This window comes from Camelus dromedarius, chromosome 12, assembly GCF_036321535.1.
Source record: "Camelus dromedarius isolate mCamDro1 chromosome 12, mCamDro1.pat, whole genome shotgun sequence".
Lineage (NCBI taxonomy): Eukaryota > Metazoa > Chordata > Mammalia > Artiodactyla > Camelidae > Camelus > Camelus dromedarius.
This window is the reverse complement of record NC_087447.1, coordinates 31496451-31522113: the sequence shown is the minus strand read 5'-3', so window position 1 is coordinate 31522113 and position 25663 is coordinate 31496451. Positions and strand designations below refer to the sequence as shown.

General features: G+C 38.0%; 1 pseudogene; it reads left to right on the top strand.

Moving 5' to 3' along the window:
• Nucleotides 1-4626: 4626 nt before the first annotated feature.
• LOC105106907 (zinc finger protein 133-like) lies at nt 4627-5798 on the top strand (annotated as a pseudogene).
• Nucleotides 5799-25663: the final 19865 nt, after the last annotated feature.

Genomic DNA, 25663 nt, shown 5'->3' with positions numbered 1-25663 from the left:
AAGTATCATTAAACTCCATTCCTTGTAGATGCATCATTATGAGAATGTGAACCCTAATTTCATTCTTTTAATTTCGTTCATTTTTACTCATTTGCAGTTTGACCTACCTTAACCTATTTCCACCTCCACCCATGCCCTTATCTCTCACATGGTCTTATCTCTATTTCCAGCCCCACCACTAACCTCTCTGGTCCCCCAGAAGAAATTCTGGTGCAACATCCACATGTCCTCCAGTACCTGAAATATCTGTAAGCTGCTCTTTGTATTTAATCCTTAAGCCTTATGCCAAAATCGACATTCATTTATTATCCTTCACCTGGAAATAAAACCACTAGCCTCTGTTCATTCTGTAATTATACCTCCGATATACTGCTCTCTAGGTGGTTAAGGGTGAGTAAACGTCTTAATTTCTCTTGATCAAGCAGAAAGCCCGCAGTCACCTAAGCGCTGCTGCAGCAGCAGCAGCTTTTTCACAGCTGTTTAGGTCTCATAATTGAAGTTACTAGACTCAGACTACCTCCGTATTAGGAAATGAATTGTGCTCCAATATCGTGAACTCCTTGATAAACGGGCAGTGGTAACAGCAGAATCCTTAGCACTTAGCCTATTGACTGACCATATTCGGTACTTAATGAATATTTATTGAGTTGTATTACATGTCGTAAGTAAATGACCTGGCAAAACTGTAGAATGAAGTACTGAAGGAGCCGAAATACCATTTATCCTGGAGCTTCTCTTTGTGTTACAGGCACAGTTATAGGTCTGGAAAACAAGAGATAATGGCTGGGCTTTTCCTTCCTTTGTGGAATTCACTGTTTAGATTCATTCAAGTTTCTACAACTCACTCCCAACACAGAAATACAACACTATCACAAAACATCCTGACAAGGGTATGAATCGTGTTGCACTTGAGAAACATGCGGGGAAAATGCACCTATTTAATAATTAACCTACCAGCAGTGCTAACCAAGGACAAAGATCAGTGTCTTATAAATTCCATACTATACACTTTTCTCCAAAAATCTCGAGTTCCTCTAGTTACTTCTTATCAAATAAATGTTTCAATTACCATCAAATTTTCAAGGAGCTATGAATGCAGTAAAGCATTTACTTTTGGATAAATTATTTTATTTTTGGATAAAGGGAAGTCCAGATCTTACACGGCTTTGACAACAATCGTAAGGTTTCTTGAAATTAGGCCAGATTTTCCTGAAGCATATTTTCAAGGCAATTGTCTGAAAAGATATCCTTGGATAAAGCATTTCTCAATCAAATAAGTTTCAGAAGCACTCCATTCTATGCCCCTACCTTAAAGCTTGAGAGTGAATTTAGGCATACTGAAGTATCTGAGAAGAATTTTAATAAGGAAACGTATATAAGATGAATTAGCCAAATGATTCTCAAACTTATTGGACTGCAGAACTCCCCTGATTCTCGTCCTGTTTATAGCTTGAGTACCACTGGTATTTGGAGGATCATCTTGCATTAGGCTGAACTTACATCATTTCTCTGAAGGGTAAATGCTGAGAAGATACGTATTACTTTTTCATTTCACCCATACAGGATTCTAGAGTGAAGTTAGATTCTAGAATGATCTCTTGTATTTAGCACTAGGAATGCCTACTAGCTGGTTCCTACATGAAACATAAGGAATTTCTTTTGTTATTATTATTGTGATTATTTAATCATGCCCCTCTGTGTGATGAGTGTTGTCACTTAAATACCCTCCCCGTGTGGTCTGAATGCTGAAACACTGCAAGTGGAGCGTAACAATGAGTAAGTAAGTGAAAAACAGGACAAGCACACAAAGAGACTTTCTTTTCTTCAGACGGCCTATTCTCTTGACTTCTATGCCTTGAAAGAGAGTAGAAGCACCCCGGTGAATGCTACCTTTTAAAAAACAAAACCTGTTTCAAACAGTGTGTACACCCAGTGAAACCGTGTTTGGGCCAATGGAAATGCCCTCAGCTAGAATCCAAGACTCAGGCCTACTTGTGGATCAATGGCCAGTGTCAGGTCCACATCCACTGTTACTGCTTCTAGCTTCATGAGTCATTGTTTTAAATCTCACCGTATCACTTAAACAATTTCTCTAACTTACTGTCGACTGAAATAAACGCGCAGTTTTATCTGGGGGGAGGACTCGAGCCGGGATGACAGCCTCTCAGATTGCTCAGAGGGACTGCTCCTAAGAGGTAGGGGAGGAGCTAGGATATGTAGGAGCTTTACAACAAAGACCAGGTAGTTGGAACAATAAAAGATTGCTTGTTATCTAAAGAAAAACAGGCATCTCAAGTTAAAGAATTTAGCGCTTTTCTATGTATGGGAGGAAGCAAACCTTTGGGCTCACTGAATTCATTCCTTTGACCAGCACCTAGCTATCTAGGGCGGGTATCCTGTCCTTTCTTACTCTGAGTCCCCTCAGAGAGCACCACTGTGAGTGGCTGCAGAGGCTGGGCTGCAGGCCTGTCCTCACTTGGGGGGGTGGCGGCAGCTGCTGAGGACTTGGTTTCAGCATTCTTTGTTTACTGTTATGGTTACAGTATTTTCATTCACATTGCAGTATTTTCGTTCACATTACTTTGAAAATGCATCTTATTTCTATAGTTCATAATGTGTTGTATTCACCACTCTCTTTTCTATTCAAATGGTATGTCTCCTGCTCCTTTCAAGTTGAGAAATAAACAAACTTCTGGCCTTTTGTGTTCCTTGGTCTCTGCTGAAAAGGACGTTCTCAGGGGTCACTGAGAAAGCCTCTTCAGATAATGGATTCAAAGATCAAATAAAAAACCCGGAAGAAAAATTTGCTAAGGTGACTCCTGTTCTTTTGACTGTCACGGGGACCTACCTCATTCCATTTTTTCTTCTTGTTCACAAAAAGAAGGTAAAACTTTGACATTTTCTGCTAGAATAATCTTGCTAAAGTTAAATATTAGATGGTTCTAAAGACTTAAGAGTAAATAAATGTTAATGGCTGAAGACCTAAACTAGCCATCTGTGACCACCATGATAAGGAGAAGAAAAAGGAGTTGATAGCACAAAAGATTCAAAATGCAAGGTTTTTTTTTTGTTTTTTGTTTTTTTTTATAAACGATTCAAAACTTTCCCTTTATTTCACTCCACCAGGAATACTTCTGCTGCTGGTTAGAATTTACAGAACAGAAAAAAAAAATAGCTTTCTTCTACTGGTAATAAGAAATTCAGACAAAATAAAATAAAAATCATACTTTCCTATGAAGGTAGCAAAGAAACTAAATAAACTGAATTCCACAGAGAAACCAACCCTCCAGAGAGGAGAAGAGCAGCTGTCACTTCCAGCTGGGGGTCATCACTAGGTTTGGGTTCAGACTATGATGCCAGGACTGAGGACAGGGAGGGCCAGTGGAATGGAGTATAGCTTCCAAGAACTCCAACTCAGCTAAGCACTTGTACCTCTCCACTCTCCCCACTCTCCAGCTGAACTATGAAACTGTTAAAAAAAAAAAAAAAAGAAAAGAAAAGCTTGGTAAGTAAAGAGAAGTCACCTAGTCTAGGACATTCTCCAAATGATTGGATTTTAGGACTTCATGGAATTGAAACCAGTAGGGAAGCAACCCCATCTGAAACTTCAGCCAAGCCTTCCAGCTCAAATGCAGACAACCATCAAAAGCGAGCAGAACAGAGCCGAGAACAGAATAGGGCCAAGAAGTAGATGGATACTTATATAGCCCATTGGTTTCAACCATGCGCCAATGCAATTCAAAAGGGAAAGAACAACATTGTAAAATGATTATAAATAAATTAAAAAAAGTTAAAAAAAAAGAAAGTAATGTTAACAACTTGATATTCATATGAAAAAAAATGAACTGAACTCCATCATAAACTAAACACAAAAATGAATTTGAGTAGATCATACCCTTAATGAAAAAGTTAAGATTATACAACTTCACATCCTTTACTGTTGTCACACTTGCCAAGGAACAGACATTGCAGTTGTGTCCCCACCAGCTTTGGCCTCACGTTCCTCAAGGGAGAACCTTCCAGAAACCAGAAAAATGGCCTTGAGGCTCTTGAAAGCCAGGAGAGAAGAGATATCTGTGTCATTCCATGATGTGGCTATGGACTTCACCCAGGAAGAGTGGCAGCTTTTAAAAGTCACGCTCAGGGGACCCTGTACGGGGATGTGATGCTGCAAGACCATAGCAGCCTGGTGTCTTTGGGGACTCCACTTTCTAAACCAACCCTTGTCATTCTGCTGGAGCAGGGGGAAGAGTCCCAGAGAGAGGAGAGAGGATGTCCACCCAACTCTTGTTCAGCAGATCCAAAGGCAGAAATTCCACCTTATTCCTCCTCCACTCTGGACTTGCGCAGTCAGCAGTTATGCCCACATGTGCTACGTGACTGTCACCTTCTCACCTGCCCAGGCCTGTTTGCAGGAACCCTCTAAAGAGCAGATGTCTGCCCAGCAGGACAGAAGCAGCAGCAGCAACCACTCTCTTGTGAAAGCTTCTAGAGCCACAGAGTAGAAGGTGAAGACAGAGAAGGGGACCCCAAATCCTCGTGTGGAAGGACAAGGGAGAGGGTAAATCAAGAGCTTTCTCCAGCCCACCTGAACAACAGCCATTAAGCTCCAGGAAAGGCAAAACAATGGTGGAAATGAAGATCAGCTCATCTGGGAAGGCAAACCCGTTAGAAACAGACAAAGTATTAATATGGGCAGAAATCTCAGGATTTGAAGACATCAATTGTGGAAATTGTGGGCTCTGCTTTAACCAGAAATCGGCCTTCTGTAGTCATCAGAGAGCCCACTTGGGAGGAAAGCCTTATGTTTGCCGTGAGTGTGGTCGAAGTTTTAGCTATCAGTCAGCTCTCATCACGCACAAAATATCACACACAGGGGAGAAGCCTTTTCTGTGCACAGAGTGTGGACAAGCCTTTAATCACAAGTCAGACCTGGTCACACACAAGATGGCACACTCTGGGGAGAAGCCCTTCGTGTGTCAGGAATGTGGGCAGGGCTTCAGGGACAAGTCGAACCTCGTCACACACCGGAGGACCCACTTATGGGAGAAGCCTTATGTCTGCAGGGACTGGGAGAGGCTTTTCAGAGATAAGTCAACTCTTAGCAAAAACCAGAGGATTCACTCAGGGACAAACCCTCATTTGTGCAATGAGTGTGGCCGGAGCTTTAGCCAGAAGTCATACCTCTTTAAAATACCCTCGGGAGAGAAGCCTTTTGTGTGTCAGGAATGTGGGTGAGGCTTTAGTGACAAGTCAAACCTCACCACTCACCAGAGGACACATTCAGGGGAGAAGCCTTACGTGTGCAGAGAACGTGGGCGCGGATTTAGGCGTAAGTCTACTCTCACCGCACATCAGAGGACGCACTCAGGAGAGACTTTTCTGTGCAAGGAATGTGGGCGAGGCTTTCGGCAGAAGTCACACCTCATCAGTCACCAGAGGACACACTCTGGGGAGAAGGCTTATGTTTGCACTGAGTGTGGGCAGGGCTTCAGCCAGAAAGCAAATCTAGTCAGACACAAGCTGGCCCACTCAAGGGAAAAGCCCTCTGTGTGCAGGGAGTGTGGGTGAGGCTTCAGCCAGAAGGCGGCCCTCCTAAGACATCAGAGGACACGCTTGGAGGAGAAGCCTTACGTATGCAGGGAGTGTTAGCGAAGCTTCAGCGATAAGGCCACCCTCATCTCAGCACATATCAGAGGACACATTTAGGTGAGAAGCCTTATATTTGCAGTAGGTTTGGGGAAGGCTTGAGGCTGAAATCACTCCTCATTAGACACCAGAGGACTCACTTGTTGTAGAGAAGTTTGAGGCACAGTTTGCGTTGGTGAGGCTTTAGCAATAAATCACACCCATCACACAAGAAGAGACCACTTTAGGGGAAATCTCATGCAGGCAAGGGGTGCACTTCAGAGAGAGGCACTCTCACCAGAAGACAGGAGAAGATCTACATGTGTAAAGGAGTGGTTCTCAGGTAGAAGCAATTTTACCCAATAAGTGACGGGGTGATGTCTAGAGACGCTTTTGGGTTGTCGCAGCTGGGAGACTGGCATCTAGTGGGTAAAGGCTAAAGATGCAGCTAAACATTTTTCCACGCAGAGGACAGCTGCCCGCAACTATGAATCATCCGACCCTAGAAGACCTGCCCCTTCCAAGGCTAGCTTTAGCTCCGGGGCCCCCCACTGGCTTGGCAGAGGGTTTCTTACACTGTGCGGCACCTGAGCGCCTTCTTCCCCGGCCTCCTTCCCTCCCGCCTCCTCTGTATCTAGGTCCATCTGATGCTTCTCCCTGCCTTCTCTGTGTTCCTTTCCTTTTTTCCCTTAAATATGGTTTCCGCAAAAGTCTCTTTCACTTCTAATCTTATCTGCTTTCTCAGAAGACTCCAACTAACACGATTACAAAGAGAAAATGGTAATTTTATAGTGAAGCAACTTGGGCTATGTCACCTTAACAAAGTTAACCACTAATATTGGGACAGATTGACACCACTGGCCTCCTAATAGGATTCGCTGAAAAGGACACGTCATTCTTTTAAAAAATATTCCGACCAAAAAATGTATAACCTAAATCTTGTCATAAGAATTAGACAAACATAAATTTTAAAATATTCTATGAAACCATTGCCCTGCATTCTCCAAAAATAGCAAGGCCAAGAAAGACAAAGAAAGGCTGATAAACTGTTTCAAATTATATGAAACTATGGCGACACAAAGACTTAACACAATGCATGGCATAAGACTAAATCCTAGACAGAGGAGATGTAGTTATAAAAGACTATGGATTAGAGAATAGTATTTAATTGATATTAAGTCAATGATATATGCAGTGTAGAGTGGTCATGGTGATCCTATCCTTGCTCTGGAAAGACACAGGTGAGTTTTTAACGGTAAAGGGGCATTGTGACTCCAACGTATCTACAAATTGTTGAGGAAAAAAAGGTTCTCAAAGTGTTCATGGGAAACAAAATGTATACATGAAATATAAATGCATTTTCCAGGAGGAAGGGAAGAGAAATAGGGAGAAAGAACAAATGGAAAAATTTAAACCATTGGTAAATCCAGTTAAAAGGTACACAACAGTGCCTTTTTCTTTGCTTGTAACTTTTCTCTAAGTTTTATATTATATCAAAATAAAAACATTAGCACAAAATAACGAGGAAAGGAGGAAGGGCACAAGGAAGGAAGGGTAAGGAAAATACAAAGGAAGGGAGCTCCTGGGATGTTAGGCTGGTTGGTGGTCAGAGCACCAATCACAGTTAAAACTGGACTTGCAAGGCAGCCCAGATTGACTCCACTCCAGGAGAAATTAGAAAGAATGGTCTGTATCTTCACTGTGAGATAAAAGAAAGGGCTTGCACTCCTTTGAAATATCATACATTTTTCTCTAACTGTTCTTTTAAAATACACAGTGTTCTGAATATAATTAAAAATTACCAGATGTTGAATAAAGTAGGAAAATGTAACCTTATTCAAAAGGAAAATAATAGGAGCAGACCAACAGATCATCCAGTAATTGGAAATGGCAGCAAGGACTTTGTATCAGTTATTATAACTATTGTAAAGAGTTTGGGGGGGAAAAAAGTAGGCTATTTCAAAAGGAAAATCAGAATTCCAAGAAAAGAACTAAACATGAATACTAATACTGAAATATATAATATGTGAATTTTTTCCTCCAGATCTGCCAGTGCAGTAAAATTAACTGCCATTTTCCTTCCATTTCTTTCTGAATAACTTTCATGGAGATTCAAATGAGTGATTTAAATGAACCCAGAAATAACATTAGAAGGGAGCCATTGCTTTGAAATTTATTCATCTCCTCATTCTTTAAAACTTGGAAGACCGGTAACTAAACCCTGATCTAGCCAACCATATTATGAAGAGGCACTAAATTTAATATATGTTTCTCATATTTTAGACTCTAAATAAAGATTTCACTACTTTTCCCAACTCTGCCACTTGCTTCCAAAGCTGATATGATTCTTGTGAAGAAATGTTTTTATTTCCAAATTTTAAATAGGATATTTGCTTTCTCTTAAGGCATCTGCCTGAGTAGTTTTCTTTTTCATAAATAAATTTTTTAAACTTACAAAATCTTCTAGCTCGAGCAAGAATCTTCTCTCTCCTTTTCTGTCTCTTTCACTGTCTCTCTTTTTCTGTCTCTGTGTCTGTCTGTTTTTCTCTCTCTAATGTACTTAGACCTACCCTGTTTCCTAATTTAGTAAATATAACATCTTAGCTTTTGCAATTTCAATTTCAAAAGGGTAATAACCATTAAAAGTTACAAATTTTCATGGTTGACCCATTTTCATTAATCAAAAGTCCTATATTAAATTAGGTAGAAAAACATTAAGCTGGCTAGATGTGATCCACTTACTGTTGGGATTAAAATGAGTGAAATTTCCAGGGAACGATTAATGTTTATTATAGAAAATGACCCTGCAATGTATATAATATGATCAAGATGTTTTGGGCAACTATGATTTGTGTTCCGTTTCTAGCTTTCTTTGACATCAGAGAATGATCTGAGTCCATCTTAATTCACCGTCTTAGTATAAAACAAACAGCATTTATTGGTTTGGGTTATTAAAACTTACCTATTTTTCTCCTTTTGGCAGACAGTCGGAGCTTAAATGACTATTTATTTTGTATATCTTAAATAAACCTCTGAAATTTAGGAGATTTTACTTGTCGTTTCACCTGCACACACACACACCACAAAACCTACAATTTCATGCATGATTCTTGTTATGAATACTTTCCTTGGAAAAGTTTGGGACTAAATGAGTAGCAAATGAATAAAGGCTTATTCTTATGAGCTTTATATAATCATTCCCTATGTGTAATCTTGGATCACTCTAGGATTTCTGCTCTAGTTCAAACACACACTGCCTTATGAGTCTAACATTTGGAATTAAAAGCAAAATGTGAGAGGAGAGAGCCAAAGGTGGTGCTAATCTGGAACTGTGTATATAAGAAGTGGGTAGTAAGTTTGTCCCCAATATCTTCTTGTCAAACTTTTCTTTCTGGAGTCTCCTCCAGCAAGAGCAGAAGGAATCTGGATAGAGGAATTCCTTTCAAGGCATTACATCCTCAGATAAACACTTTGATGGATTCCTCATCTGTAAAAATCTAGTTTAGGGGATAAGATCCTCTGTCAGTTTCAAGATGCCAGCTATGATAGACAATAGTAGGAGGGCCACAGAAAAGTATTTAGAGTGATCGAGGCAAGCTGCTGCAAGAGGAAGAACAAATCTGACTCCATGTTAGATCTGTTCCTTTAGCTCTAGTGCTGTTTCCTGTGCTTAGTCGTGCTAGCTCTGCACCTTTTGTAAAAGAATGTTGCCTCTACCCTGAAATATACAGGAGAGCCCACTCTCAAGGCTCTCCATTCATATAGAGATAAAAAGTTGCAAAACAGAGAATAACATTTGTCTTGTTGGAGGTTTAAGGGAACACCATGACCTGACCTACTTGGACAGCTGCAAGAACAAAGAATTCCAACACCAAGATGTTTGCAATAACCAATCACACCTCTTCCCCTTTTCAGTATAAAAAGAGCCTGACTTCTGACTTGGGAAAGATGGTTCTCTAGAACATTAGTCACCCATCTTCTTGGTCTGCTGACTTTCCAAATAAAGCTGTTATTCCTTGCCCCAACACCTCATCTCCCAATTTATTAGACCGTCATGCAGCGAGCAGAATGAATTTGGACTTTGTAACACTGCTTTTCTGAGCTGGGGGAGTATAAATTGATAGATTTGGATATTGATGGATTTGGTTACCTCCTACTTCTCTCACCTTCTTAAGCCCAGGTTACTTAGTCATAATTGCTGTTTCTATACAGTACTTTGGCTAATAAAGACATATAAAGTGCCACAGTGGTGAAAACAACCTTCAAAATACAGTGGGAAGAGTCACAGGAATCACCTTGATGCGCATTCTGCCTCTGTCTTTTAACTTGATCCTTGATCCTGGACTACAAATGGCTCTCTCTAAAAACTTAATTTTCTCATCTTCAGTGTTATTAAGGTAAAATGATACTATATATAAGCTGGAATTGTAGTAAACTCATTTAAAAAATACTCTTTTCTCTTTGCTGTCTCCTACTTAGCTGGTTCCCCTCATTTAAATGGACAAGGAACTTCATTAGTCCAGGGCAGCTGCAGCTTCAGGTCATTTTATGACCTTGATCAAGTCACGTAACTTCTCAGAGTTTCTGTTTTGCCATCTGCAAAACCAGGATAATCCTAGTTCACACCTGCTCACCATGCTGTGAAGATGAATGTCTTAACATCCACAAGCAGGCTGTACTCTGGGAGAAGCCAAGTGCCACTTGCAATAAAAATAACAGGAATAACATTTAAAAAATATTTATTTCTCAGGTACTCTCTAAAGAGATTTGGGCATCTGTTGCCCGGGACATATTGGCCTTTAATTAAATACAAATACCTGCCAGTTTTCATTAAAGTCCATTTTAGCAAATGGTTACTGTCTTGTGATACATCTATGGAGCCCCTTGCAGATGAACAAAAAGCCTTTGGGAAGAAGTGCTGTACCACGCGGGCAGGAAGCGGAAAACCCCACCAGGGCAGCTCCGTGCACAGTTACCATTCCGCCAGGAGCACTACTTCTTCTTCTCCTTCTCCTTCTCCTTCTTCTTCTTCTTCTTTTTTTTTTTTTTTAACAAACTTGGCACTTAGAAAACATTGAGCATTTTAACTGGGAGATTTTGCAGGGATTTTTGATTACACACTGCCTGACAACAGTATATGCCAAGTATACATGCTGCTGAAAAACTCTCAGGGTTACATTTAAACAGATCTATCATTGTCTTGTCTCTTACTAATACCTATGGACCTATTAATGTTGAATTTGAGGTTTTGATTTCTTATCTCTAGGAAACGTACTGTCAACATTAAAATGTTTTTTAATGCAGTTGTTTATTTAAGAGATGAGCACTGTGACATGTGCAAAAGCATGATGTGAGCTTATTAAGGAAGCTGGCGGGTTTTATACTATGTCTTCAGTTTTTAAAATGCCTCTTCTAGATATGGCTTTCTACATATAGTTTTCTTAAAATATATCTGCAAGTCTTACTCCTTACTCTTTCCTACTCAGACTTGGTGCCTGAGCGTGTTCCACTGAGTGCTGAATTGATTCACTGCGGCTTAAAGGTCAGCTTGTATATTCAGCGGTAGCACGGGGGAGGGAAAACTGGATCTGGCTTTCATTCTCTGGCTTGAAAGAGAAAGCATAATACAAACAACCCTTTAAATATGTTGGTGGTCAAGTTATTACCTAATGTAGAAACAGCAGAACAATTTCTATTAAAAGTCAGGAGCAAATAATAAGAGGAGTAAGAAAAGAGAAAATTAGAGAGAGAGAAAAAAAGCCTGTTTTTTTTTTTTCAGAAGAATTGTTTGTTGTTTCAGAACAGAGTCTGTTGAAGATATGTGTCAATGACGCACAAAATTCAGGCAATGCCTGTTCTTCAGTTTTTGGCTGACTCCAATGGACTTTAAACATTTCCTCTGTAAGATTTGAATGCTACTTTAAAATAGGATGATTTACCCAAAACTCTATTTTTCTTGCACAAGAAAACAAATTAATTGGATAAGAGAATAAAAAGGGGGCTCCTTGTTCACAAGGCTGAGTGTGTTGAGAACTTTAAAGGCAAGCTTGCACTCAGTGAGTCTCAGAGGCGCGGTGGTGCTGGTCTCCCAGGAGAACGCTCGGCTTCTGTCATGCCTCCGACCCCTCCTGCACAGAACTTAGGTTAATATTCCTAAAGCATTTTGACTCCCAATTGATTTACAAATAAATACATTCAAAGCCTTCCATGATCTCAGCCGCAGTTGATTTTCTGATCTCTTTGTGCTGCTCCATTGTACTTAGTTGACTTTCAAGTCTAGATGAACTACTAATTGAATTGCTTCTTGATGTCTATCCTTTTTCTCACACTTCCCATGGCACTGACTTGTTTTGACTTTTCTGTTTCCAAGTGCAATGTATATTATTTCTCCCTTAACTATTATTCTGATTGCTTCTGCTCCGTAAGCCATCATTAATTTTACTCTCTTCAGAACTCTCATAGAAACTGACCTTTCACATAGAATTACATTATATCCTCTACTGTACATTATACCGTCTCTGTAGATGCTTCCTGTGCTACTAGGCCTGATTTTTCGTTCTGTATACTACAAAAACTCCTTGAGGTCTGAATTCAATTTGTGGATATGCCAGCTCTGTACATCTACCTCCATGAGTACATTACATTTAATGAAAGCTATATAACTCATTGACTGAATACAAAAGGAAATATTTTTATCCTGACTTCATCAACTTTTCTTTCATTTGGTGCAATTTTATATTTTATTTTGTTTGCATTTTTCTTCATTTAGTTTTGTTTAAAATGACAAACTTGCTTTATAGCCTGGAAAAAAGAGAAAATACAGAAGGCTTAGAAAAGCAGGCTTCAGAATCATTGGGATCTGGGTATGAGGGGATAGGGACCGAAAAAAAAAAAAATGCATTTCAGGAACAATCCAATAAATATACTGCTGCTCTGAAGAAATGGAAACCAAACCATTTTCTACCAAATTGTCAAATTTTGAGAAAGGGGTGTCTAACTGGTCTAAGCAGTCACGCTAGGCTTATAGTTGGGAAGATGTAACTACTGTTTACAGTCTGTGTCTGAAACACTTCTTGCAGCAGTGAAGACATAGTTGCAGTAGAATAAATGAGTGGGCTATTAGGAAGGAGAAATAGAGGCTGTCAAAAGCAGGCACACATCCATTACTGAAGATGCATCATGTGGAGACATTAGGTGAGCTGTGGGAGATAATTGCTATTATTTTTTTTATAAACTGTAATTAATGAACGTGTTCTTTAAGTGTTTTATTATATTTCATTGTGATGCATGAGACTGAGGCTGTGTTTATTGCACAAAGAGAATATCTTGCACAGTTTTCCACATGATTGCCACAAAATACCCCAGATATGGTATAACACCATCTAATTTTTCTATATTCAGATTCTGGGTCAGCATATACTCAGAGGTATCAAACGTTCTGACTCTATTTGTGGTGGAAAGGATGGTATGGCTTTGAAGATCTTTAAATACAGGCAGACTTAAGGATGTAAATAGGAACTGACTCAAAAAGAGGATGAGATACGACATGCCTCTAGAGGGAGTGATTTCTTCTGTTGATAAAAAGCATTTATCGAGTCAAACAGCAGATGCGATTTGAATTCTAGGACTGACTAGGCTTCATGACAAGAAACCCTACGTCACATAAAGCAAAATAACATATTTTTCTTGTTCAGCCCTTTCTACTGCCTTTACTTCAGAGAACAGTTCAGACTGTAAGAAATGGTACTGACTCATTCCTTGCCTGGTTAAGAAACCTTCACCAAATACCTACTCTTTGTTTCATAGGGATGGGCACATTGGGCCAGATTCTGAGACTAAAATGAGAAAAACCAGAGTTCTTGTCTCCCAGGAGCAGTATTGTAAGAGACAATTAAATTAATGTGATTGTAATGAGACCCATTATTTTTAGTGATTTATGAGAAAGCAGAAGAAGGTTCCCCAAGAAGTAAAGGAGAAGCAGAGTGTGGCGTAAATGACTTCTAGAGAAGGTGGTGCTTGAGTAACCTATGTAAGCGGGTTTTGGAGTAATTCAGAGGAACAATGTGGAATACCATTGTGAAGAAGTGAGGGTAGATACTAGAAGTTGAACTACCCATCTCTCATATAATGATAGAATAAAAAATAAATTCTGCCACATTGTCCCTGAAAATGAGCTATATTAGTTAAGCCAAAGTTGTATTTTTAAACATTAACTCCCAGCAGAGAGTGAGGCAAGGGAGTTATTATGCTAACTTCAGAAAAAAGAGCTTTGCATCACTAGGGAAGCAATCTGGTCTATGTCCATCTGAAATGAAACTTCATGGGACATGGGAAGGCTGTATCTGTTGACAGCACAGTGGAATATATCTGCCTCCAGGAAAGCAGTATGAAAGTTGCCAATATGAAAGAGTCAAGAACAAATAAAAAGTTGGCAGAGTAATGACAATGAAAACTTTGAGTCTGTACAAATGGCCAAATGATTGTTTTTTATTCCTCCAAGCTAGACTGTGGTCTTTGGAATTTTCCTTCTAAATAGCTTATCTAGATAGATAGCTCATAGCCAAAGTCTCTTTGGTTTTATACTCTTTGGGTTATCAACTAAGGTTTAGCAGACTCATTTAAGACAGAAATGTTTTTCAACCATCAAGAAAGCAATGAAGATATTGAGACAGTCACGGCCTTGTCTTTCAGTCACTTAGGTAGAAAGAAAGGCATTCACACATAGTCACCAAAGGACTGTGCTAGACTTGGACCAGAAAGAAATGTCAATGTTATAATTAACATGTGATATCAATATCATCTCCAAGCTCTGAATTTATCAGTGAATCCATGCCAGACCTTCAGTGCCAGATGGTCAGCTGACCTCTGTGATTGGTTAGTTTCCTCTTAGATGATAACCCATTTCATCTTAGGAAATCCTTCCATATTTTGCTTGCCATCATCTGTTGAACCTATCCTTTTATGTTTTTTCCACTGCTTAATTGTTGTTCTGTCTGCTTGCCCTTCCGATGCCGACATACAGCATAGTTCAGAATTTTTTCCTACCCAGGTTAAACAGCTCCCAGTCCCTTCACACGTTTCCCATGTGACGCACATGTGTTTTCCTAAACCTCCTCATTTAGAATATTTTCTACATTCCCTCTATGTTTTCCTTAAAGCGCATGAACATATGAGACTCTCACTATTCTGGAATGTGCCAATTTCCCTTAGTATTTAGAGATCCTATTAAACTAGGGAAGTAATAAAGAAAGGAACGCTCCTTTTACTTGTATTGTGTTCATACACTTGTCGTCTGCAACAACCCAAATCTTTTCCCAATCATTTGCACACTCAGGTATAGGTTTCCACTTGTAGATGCAGTGTTATGTTAATAGTTTTGTCTTCTTCTTCTTGAGGTTTTTCAGTTTCACATGTCAGGAAATGTTTCCCTGATGTTTGAGAGTTGGCATAGTATACCAGAAAACTCAGTCCTCAGAGAGCTCTATTTGTAAATCCCTGTTTTATCACATCACAGCTGTGACCTTCAGCTGCCTATTAACTTCTCTAACTCTCAATGTGTATATCTATTAAGTGAAGACCTCCTAAAAATTGTTAATATTAAATGAAATGATGTTTGGAAAATATCAAGACTAGATACTGCCTTATTCCTAGGAAATGCTCTATAAATGTTAGCAAAGCTGCAGAGAGGACATCTAATTCACACCTAATTTAACAAAAATGGCATATTTTCTAGACAGTGAGTTCTAGCAATAAGAACTTCAAAACTGAAATGTCTTGCCCAAGTTTGTATAGCTATCTAAAATAAGAATAAGGATGACAACCTTAATTCCTTGTGTTGCATTTTGCTTTCCTTCAATGATACCAGTCATTATTACAGATTACACCTTTGTTTCTGTTATTATAAATAAACATGAATCTAAGAAAGAAGGTATAAGATCAAAGAACAAATACATTATCATACCAAATATTCTATTGGATTCATTTGAAAATATCTCTGTGCAATAAAAATCTAGGGTACTACTATCTTAAAAATGCAAATAGTTTAAAAAATATTAATATGGGCACAGTGCTAAACTAGAACTGTATTTATTCTTAGAAAATGTCAGAGGTAAAGACAGCACCTGAAAGGTTATAAACGTTCTCCCTGTGTCTTAGATCTGTAAATAATTGATCATGACAATCATGCCAGGGTATAAGATACAGACACATACAAACAAACTCAGAGAAACCTGTGCCTCTCCCCTAGCAGAGAAAGAGATTTAGACACTGTGGGCTTTTGTTTATTTAAACATTCCAGAATTGTGGTGATTATATTTTTAAAATAACTTTATTTGTGATTGTGTGGTTAAAGATTGAGGGTGATAATTAGATACAGCCCTTAAATTCTCCCCATGCTCTACACCTGAAATCCATAAAAATGTGGAGGCAAGAAGTACATGCTTTATTGCACCTTTCATTTATGAAATACTCCTGCTCACTCTGCCTCACTGATTCTCTTTTCTCCAGCTGCCGTTTGGCTTCCCAGAGCCAAATGACAGACTTCCTCCTGTCATGCCAAATGAAGACCTGTACTCTTCAGAATTGCTCTAAGAGGTAAATGCATTATTTACTTTTCCCCCTAACTTCAAATTAAAATTTTAGGTTGCAGTCGAATGTAATAAATAATAGTGATAAAAATATTTATTAGATAACAACAATGAATTGACTAGCTAAACCGATGTTTAAAATGTTCTTAGTAATGGTACTGCATGGCAAAAAATAAATTGAATTAAACAAAACACATCTCGTCACTCAGCTATACCTATATAAATGAGACCAAAAAATGTAACTTAATCTCATAAAAATATTTTTTCTCAAATCTTTTTGCGCTGAAGGGCCTTGTTTTATCTGATGTGTTGACATTAGTTCTTATAAAATAGAGCTATTTTTCCTATTGTTCTAAATGCTAGAGAATTGAGGTAATATGTAGACCTGCGAAAGGAGAAGATCAAGAATCAGCCTTGTGTGCCGGAAAAACCCTTGAGAAAGAGAGTGGAGACCCAGGTTCCAGTCCTATCCTTGCCACTAGCCAGCCACGTGACACTGAAGTTACTTAGCTGCAGTGATGGATGGACATGTCCCTCACTCTAGGTATAGTCCCCTATGTGTGAAATGTTGATAATACCTTCCCTGAATACTTTGTGAGAGTATAAAAAAAAGCTCAAATATATTAAAGACTAATAGCATTATGAAGACCTGATTTAAGGTGCCAATTATGCCTGTTAGGTGAATAAACTATAAATTCCTTAACCCAGCTAAACCTCATCACCTACCAAATAAGAAGTTGAATCAAATCTCTGAGATGCTCTTATATTGTAAAGCCTAATACAAAATATATAATTATATACACACAAAGACACAAGGATTTATTTCCATATGCTTCAAAGGTCTAATGTTGAGAGATATACTTGGGTTTTTGATAAAATATATTCACCTTATGATGAAGGTTAATATATCTTGAATTGTACTTTTTAAATATATAAACATCAGTATAATAACTTTTGCTTAGAAAAAAAATGCAAACCAATCAGAATTTCAACTACTGGTAGGAATATAAGATGCAAAGAACATGAAATATGAAATACAGCCCAAATTTAAGTACAACGTCTGTATTCACTGAACCTCCTCTGGGGCTTTTCTTCTTCTATAAAGTGGCCCCCAAAGAGCACCTGTTACTGGGAGCAGTTGAGGGAGTCACAATTGTGACAACTTTCAGAGGTAAAGACACTTGGCTGTTTAAGGTAACAGCTAGCCGACCTTATGTAGTGTAGGACATGGATGGGTACCCGAAGCCCACCATCCCTTCCTCACTCCCTTTTCCAGTCCCATCACCAACTCCTGGGAAGAAACCAAGAGAGGCCACGTGAGCACAGAGCACTAGAGAATTCAAGCTTTAAATTCAGGTTAAAACTTCCCAGACTGGACTGAGCTGGAGTAAAGATAAGCCGTACCTAGGGGGCGAAATGCAAAGACGTGGTAAACATTGCTGTTAAGTCGAGCAGTCTGTGAGGGCTGCGAACAAATGCATTTGTCTGTTTTTCACTTGCTCACTACAGTGTTGTTTTAAAACTCCAGAGGGACCCTTTCTCCCCATCTGGTAGGTAATGTGAACCTAACATTTTAACAGTGACCTACTGTAAATTCAAAACAGAGGAAATTTGAATGATTGAGATGCAGAAGACAAATGCATTCACACTGGAAGTGGGGGCACTTCCTTTTCTGAATTCAGGGTTAGGGTTTGCTCTGGGCTCAACCCTAGTGAGCATTACGTGTGTGTAAGAGGACTCTTCCCTCCTGGCTGTGGAGGCAGTATCTCCAGTGCTGATGCTGTGGCTGGCTCTCATGCATCCAGTTTGGGGAACTTGAATTCTTGAGAACATGCTCTCTTAGCGCTGAGATACCTCTCAAGGCGAACTTGAGCAAGTGGCCACAAATAAAGCAAAACTCTCTCTAGAGCAGTGGCATCCATTATCAGGAAACTGACACCTGGGAAATTCAGCCTGAGCCATTCTGTGACTACAGAGATTGACTTGAGTTTACTGCATGCCATATTTACACTGTGACAAATTACGAAAGCCTTTAGGTTTGGAGACTTGAACTCCATTTTAAAATCTGTCCTGTTGCTCTAAGTTCAGTAGAGGTCATCAAGAATTTGCTATACTAACAGCAACACTAAGTCATCTAATAGTCTATTTCCAGGAACTACAGGACATCTTAAAAGGCTGTCTGCATAGCCTTCTGTGAAGATTCTAAACTTGAATAAATAGAATTGAAATAAAATATAAAATAAGGAAGCAACTAAATGATAATAAAGGCCAACTGTAACATATACTTTCTACAAATATCTTGATTTTTAATGTCTTTCTTTGAGAAAGACTTTAGATATAAGATCTGTTCTTATTCAAGGCCTGTCTTCCCTGTAGACTCAGCTGTCCTTGTAAAAAAATGTTCATTTTGTGAGCTACTGTCCCAACACCTAGAACTTGGCAGTTGGCACAGAGTGGGCTCATAATAAACTTTGGTTTAATGAATGTGGCTAGCCATCCTGTCTTTGATAGAGACATTTGTTTAGTGTAGCCAAAGTTTATTCAAAGGTTATTCAAAAAGAATTCAATGATTCTTTTTATGATTTTTGAGTTGGTTACTATTAGTTCAGGGCTGGACCAGTCTTCTTGCATTCTGAGTGTTCAGAAGTTTAGAGTATTTTGAAGAAGTACACCAGAAGACTAACTTCTGATAGTGACACTGGGACATGGACTAATGAATACCTTTTTGGTACTATTTTCTTACTTTTTATGGCTTATAATTTAATAGTATTCCTTATTTGACCTATAATGTCTCTAGTATCTATAAGTCTTGGTTTTGGGGAGCTATAAATGTAATAAAAGATCTTAATTTTGTTGTCCAAATCTTGCTAAATTGGAGTGTGTTTTTAATTCTTTTATCCCAGCTTACAAGGTTGTAATTGGCAAATAAAAATTGTATATGATTAAGGTGTACAACATAATGTTTTGATATATGAATACATTGTAAAATGATTACCACAATCAGGTTAAGTAACACATCCATCACTTCACATAGTTAACTTGTGTGTGTGTGGATGTGTGTGGGTGCATATAGTTGGGAACATTTAACATCTACTCTCTAGCAAATTTCACATATAAAATACACTATTATTAACTATAGTAACTATGATACATATTAGGTCTCCAGAATTCATTCACCTTATAAATGAAATTTTGTATCCTTTGACCAACTTTCCCCCAAGTCCTCCTCCAGTCCCTGTTAACCACATTTTATTCTCTGTTTCTATGAATCTGACTTTTTTCGATTCCATATATTAATGACATCATGCCTATTTAGTGCACATGAGTGTTGGGAAGTGGATATGTGATAATAAATAAGGCACAGCTTCCACATCAAGGAACTCAAAATCTAGAAAATAATAAAACAACAGTAAAAACAAGTAACACTTGAATGTTGCTCATAACGTGCCAAGCACTTTTGGAAGAATTTTACATAGATATCTCATTAAGTGTTCACAAAATCCTATGTTGTAGAAGATATTATTATGGTCATTTTGCAGATACACGAAGATGTATACTATATAAATAGTATGTGCATTAAAAGGCAAGGAAACGTGCACCGTATAATAGGATATGCTCTGTAGTAGATATTTGTAAGCTCAGGCAAGATTTGTTTTACTTATGTGAAACTTTGTCTATGTCATGAAATATGACTTAGAGTTTGCCAAGCAGAGAACTAGAGTGAAAATATTATATTTCTGGAAAAAAAAACAAAGATTTACAAAAATGTTGAGATTTGCTTCTGTGTCAGCATTGTACAATTGTCATCATGATCATTGTCATAGCTAACGTTCATTGAGCAATCACTATATTTCATGTCAGTGGCTAAATATTTAAGGAGGGTTAACCTCCTTAAATTCTTTACAACAGCTGAAGATGTAGATACCACATTTATCTATATTTTACAAATTAAGAAATAAAGACACAGAAAGAGGACCCTAAGTTACACAGCTAATAAGTGGCAAAGCAGAACTGAAATGAGGATGTCTCTCCCTAGAGGGCCCACACTCTTAATCATTAAATATACTGACTCCTGTGAGGAACATATTTAGGAAGTGGCAAATAACTATGGTTGTAACGCTAAGATAATCATGAGAGATAAAGGATATACAAGTCTTAGATCATACAATCTTTGAGATGCAATTATATTTAGATTTGTGGAAATATTAAGTCATGGGTGAGCACATAAAATGACATTTTTTTCCCCCAAGAGATCACTCCATGGAAAGTTGATTCAGGTAGTGAATTTGAGGAAGAGGGAACAAACCTGGAGAAAAGTAAAATAGTCTAAGACAAGGAGGATGAGAGTTGGAGCTAAGGGGAAAGATTATGGGAAGAAAAAGAAGAGAAGAAATTCAAGACTTAGTAAATTAAAGATAGAGTAGAGCAGATGTAGTGATCATTTTTATGTCAAAGTGATACAGGAAAAATGAATGTGAGGCGAGAGGATGGCCATGTCCCAGGTCTCGGTTGAGTCCCCGGGACGTGCCCTGCCAAGTATGGATCCTTGGCTTCACGCAGGAAGAATTCAAGAGTGAGCCACGGTTGAGTAAAGGTAGATTTATTTAGAGAAACATACTACACAGAGTGCAGGCTGTTTCAGAAGGCAAGAAGAGAAAGGCCATGAGGTATGAGGGTTGGGTGCTCAGTAGATACACACTCCATAGACTGAGTGCGGTCCGTCTCTTTCAGAAAAGAGAGTGGCCACAAGGTGCGGGGTTGTTAGTTTTTATGGGCTTGGTAGCTTCATATACTAACAAGTGGGAGGATAATTTCAACTACTTTGAGGAAGGGGCTGGGATTCACAGGAATTGGGCCTCCGCCCACTTTCTGGCCGTTTATGGTTAGCCTCAGAGCTGTCGTGGTGCCTGTGGGAGTTGTCATTTACTATGCTAATATACTACAATGAGTGTATAATAAAGCTCAAGGTCCACTAGAAGTCAGATCTCCCACCGTCCTGAGCCTCAAGGTCTACTGGGAATTGAATCTTTCACCATTTTGGTGCTAACTGCTGTGTCATTCCTTGAACAGCTGTGCCCTGCCCCCTTCCTTCCTGTGTCAGAAGAGTAGCTAAAAGGAAAAGGAGAAAGTTTCTGACTTGGACAAATTGTGGAGGGAGGGGCCAGTGGCAAACACTGGGAATGCAAGGGAAGAAACAGGTTTTAATGGAGGATAATAATTGCAATTTTGGAACACCAGCAAAATTATAGAACTTCCTGAGCTTCATTTATTTGGAAAATGACTCCAAACTACTCTTGTCACCGTGAAATCATTTTGTAATGCTATTTTTTTTCTATTAAATATGACCTAACTTTGAAATAACTATTGGTGCTACTTTGTCCATTCTGAAAAATACTTCAGTACGCAGTCCCCTGCTTGGCTTGGAAACGTTGCCTTTTTGTGAATGGGATAGATTTTATTTTCCTTAAGGGGAATCAATGGTTTGTAAAACATCTGCAGCCGGTGAGTATTGGTCTTACATATTTTGTGCTGGGAGCAAACATTCCAATAAGGTAAGCATATCCCCCATCAACTAATCCATTTTTCTTCAAAAACATATCGCAGTGTTGAGTTTCCTGGGTATAAACAGCTTATCACAGACATCTCATGGTTCTTACAGCAAAGTTGTTTTTAAATGTAAAGCTAAGAATACAGATGAAACATTTTAAGATGAGCAATCCATCCAGTCGGTTCTGTTGCTTTAATTTTCTTCAAGGTGAATTTTTCCTTTTCTGTCAGATCTTCTTGTAGTCTGGTTTAGTTTAATTTGCAGAAGTGCCACACCAAGGGACTCACTGTAAAGGTGTCTTTTTTCCTTGTCCCTGTTGTGTTAATGGCAATCACACTGTCAGTCTATTTTATTTTATCATTGTAAGTCTAAAAGGGACTTGTACTTGGCATATAAGTTATTGTATATTTTCTTTCTTTACAATTCTCCCCTCAAATGGTACAGAGGCTCCAAGAAAGCAGAGGTTTTATTTATTATACATATGTCTCTACTCCCAGCACAGCGAATAATTCCTAGCACATAATAATCTTAATAATTCTTCCTTTAAGAATAAAAAGGATGAAGGATGGGTGAATCTGTAAGTCCTCTTCCAAGTTTTTGTTTTGTTTTTGTTTATTACTATTATTTAAAAATTAATTTTGGACTTCAGAAAAAAAGTTGCAAATATAGTAAATTGTCTCATATCCCCTCCACCCAGAGTCTTCAAATGTTATCATACACAACCAGAGTACAAATATCAAAATCAGGAAACTTACATTGATGTAATTCTACTAAGTAATCTACAGATCTACTTAAATTTTAGAGAGGTCCCATGAATTTTTTTCTTTTTTCTGATAAAGGATCTAATATAAGTTCCCAGATTCTATTTAGCTTGTCGTGTCTCTCTGGTCTCCTCCAGTATGGGATAGTTTTCAGACTTTGTTTGCATTGATAACCTTGATAGCTTTGAAGAATACTGACTAGTTATTTTATGCGATGTCTACTCATTTGTGTTTGTCTGTTGTTGCCTCATGTTTAAATTCAGATAATGCATTTTGGGCTGGATCACCATGGGAATGATGCTAGAATGATCCTCATTCTTAGTTTTTATTTTCCAGTGTTTTACTGCATAGTCTTGCCTGTTTGTTTATCTACATAATCTTTTGAGCCTTATCTTATTGCACATAACATCTTTATATATATTTTTTAAATTGTACTAAATTTATAAGTCAGCCTATGGAGAAGTGATATCTCCTTAATATGAATCATTTTAAGACGAAGGGATGTTTTACTATTTGGTAAAGTTTACCTTTGGTTATTTCAGGAGTACTTTCAAGTTTTTTGCATGTAAGTTTTGTGTGAAATTCATCTACTTTAAGGAACTAATCAATATTTCCTTTGTGGCCAATTATATGATCATTTTCTGTGGGTGTTGCATGAGGATACAAGAAGAGGTTCAGTCCTCTCTTATTCGGACATAAAATTCAACATATCTATAAGATCTACCCCACTTATATTGTTTAGGCTACCTTCTATTTTATCTGATATCGAGATCATTACTAATGCTTTCTCATTTTTTCCATTCATTTTGTCCATAGTTTTAGTATTAGACTTTTTAAATCATTTTGTTTTACATGTATCTCTTGTGTATAGAGCATAGTTGGAACTTGTTTTGTAAGTCCAGTGGAAAACTATGTCTTTCAATGGGTATATTACACTTTTTCACATTTATTTGTATGACTAGTATGTTTCATCTCAATTCAGGCATAATATTTTATAGTTTTGTACATTGTTATATTTGCTATGTTTCTCTAGAAAATGTATATTCTTTTCCCCTTAATTCACAAACATTTTTTGGGGATATTTAGGGAATTTTGTGTTTTTGTTCTAGGGTTAATTTTTTGTATTTACAACATTAAAAAAATTTCCCTTTGTTCTCTGCTATCTTATTTATTGTATTAATTGCCTTGTCAGTTTTAATGTAGTCATTTAACTTCTACTTATTAACTAATCAATGAGTTCTTTTCTGCTTTTCTCTTTTTCTCTTCCTTTACTTCTATTTCTCAGTTGTGTTATTTCTACTTTATCACAACACATCATATTTTTTTAACGTATGATGTATTGTAGGCATCAATTCCTCCAAAGAAACTTGCTAAAGTTACTCAACTATAAGGTATATTTACTGCATTTTCTTATTTTTGTACTTTTAAAGATGTTTTCTCTAATCTGACCTACAATAATTTCCATTACAGTTCTGTACGTGCATGTGCCACACCAAACTGATAGATCCATGTGTACAAATGTATCTTCTGTATCCTTCAGCCAATAATTGTTTAGAGCAATTAACATTAGTAGTAACTTTCACTTTAAAAATGTTTTGAAACAATTTTACTAAAAGTGAGCATTATTTTACTCGTATTCTTCAATTGCTTTCATTTGTAATATTTGCGGTTGCCTCCCGTCACATCAAAAGTATTTTTGTGAATTCTAGCTTCAAGCTTTCACTAAATAGACATATTTTAGTTACTGATTCCAAAACCAAATTTTAATTTCTTCAACTCCTTGTAAAAATGGTATACTGAAAAGACACTTTTGATATGAGAACCTGGTTCCAAAATTTGCATGCTTTAGCGACCTTGGAGGAAAGTAATTTTTTTTTTTCTTAATCGTAAAGACTGAAAAGAGAACACTTGTGAAAGTTCTTTAATTAAAAAATTTTATTCCCTTATATATTTTCTTCAGATATTTCAGTCCAGAGATACCAAACTCATTTTAGCTGTCAAGACAGAGTTTACCTCTCAGGTCTCAAGTTCCTCCTTTACAAAGTAGAGATAATGATAGTACCTGCCCTTATTTGCTCCCAATGCTATTGCAGCAGTGAAAGTAAACCTGGTGAGTGTTTGTAAATTATTGAAAACCTGCTTCTTTTTCCTCCGCATATTGTTGTGAGGATTGTATCTGATAGTGTGAAAGTGCTTTGAAAATGGCAAGGTTTTATACAAATGTGATTGTCTCTGATCTCTAGGTCAATTTAACTGGATGACACCATCTGTATGGCACCAGAATCACTAACTTAATAGCATAAATTTAATTTAAAACTAAATTTAATTTACAATTTAATTCAAATAAATCAGTAATTTTTAAATGAAACCTGGCTTATTTATTGATAGCTGGAGTGTATATCCTGTGGAACAATCACACACACATACCTAGAACCTAGCAGGATATTAAATTATAATAACATAAGTTCAAAACAAAAATAAATTGAAGCCGTGATTTAATTTAACAGTCTTTTACCCTAAATCTAGAACTGATATTTAGCTGTTACAGAAAAGAATGATTATGATGGTGTTCTAAAAGTTGAAACGTTTCCATCATAATTTGAAACAGCTACTGTGCTGAGTTCTCAGGAACCCCACCACGCTGGCCTGATCCTACCTCCCTGGAATGTCCCAGCACCCGGCTCCTAACAGTTCAGCCTGGACCAGTAGGGTCTTCCTGGCCCCTGTTCCAGTGCTGAGGCAGCTGCTATTCTCACTGATTGATACTTTAACTTCTACCCTTTCCTAACTCTTTTTGAAGCAAAAGATGATGAATGAATTAGATTTGGGTTGGTCCTAATCTTGATTATTTGGACCTCTGTTTTCCTCTCCTGTCTCAGCACCTCTTATCCACCAGGAGCAGCAGATCACTGCAGCTTGGGCCACTCGCAGTTCCTCTCATTTTAGAATGCGTCTCTGTCTCCTTCACTTAACTCTTCTCATCCTTCATCCAGCTTAGACATTGCCTCTCCTGGAAGTATTTACTGACCCTCTGGCATAGCTGGATGATACTCCTGTGTATTCTCCTAACACCACGTAATTTTTCCATCTATATCGCTTTCATCCTACACTAGAATTACCCAATTCGGTGTGCATCTTCC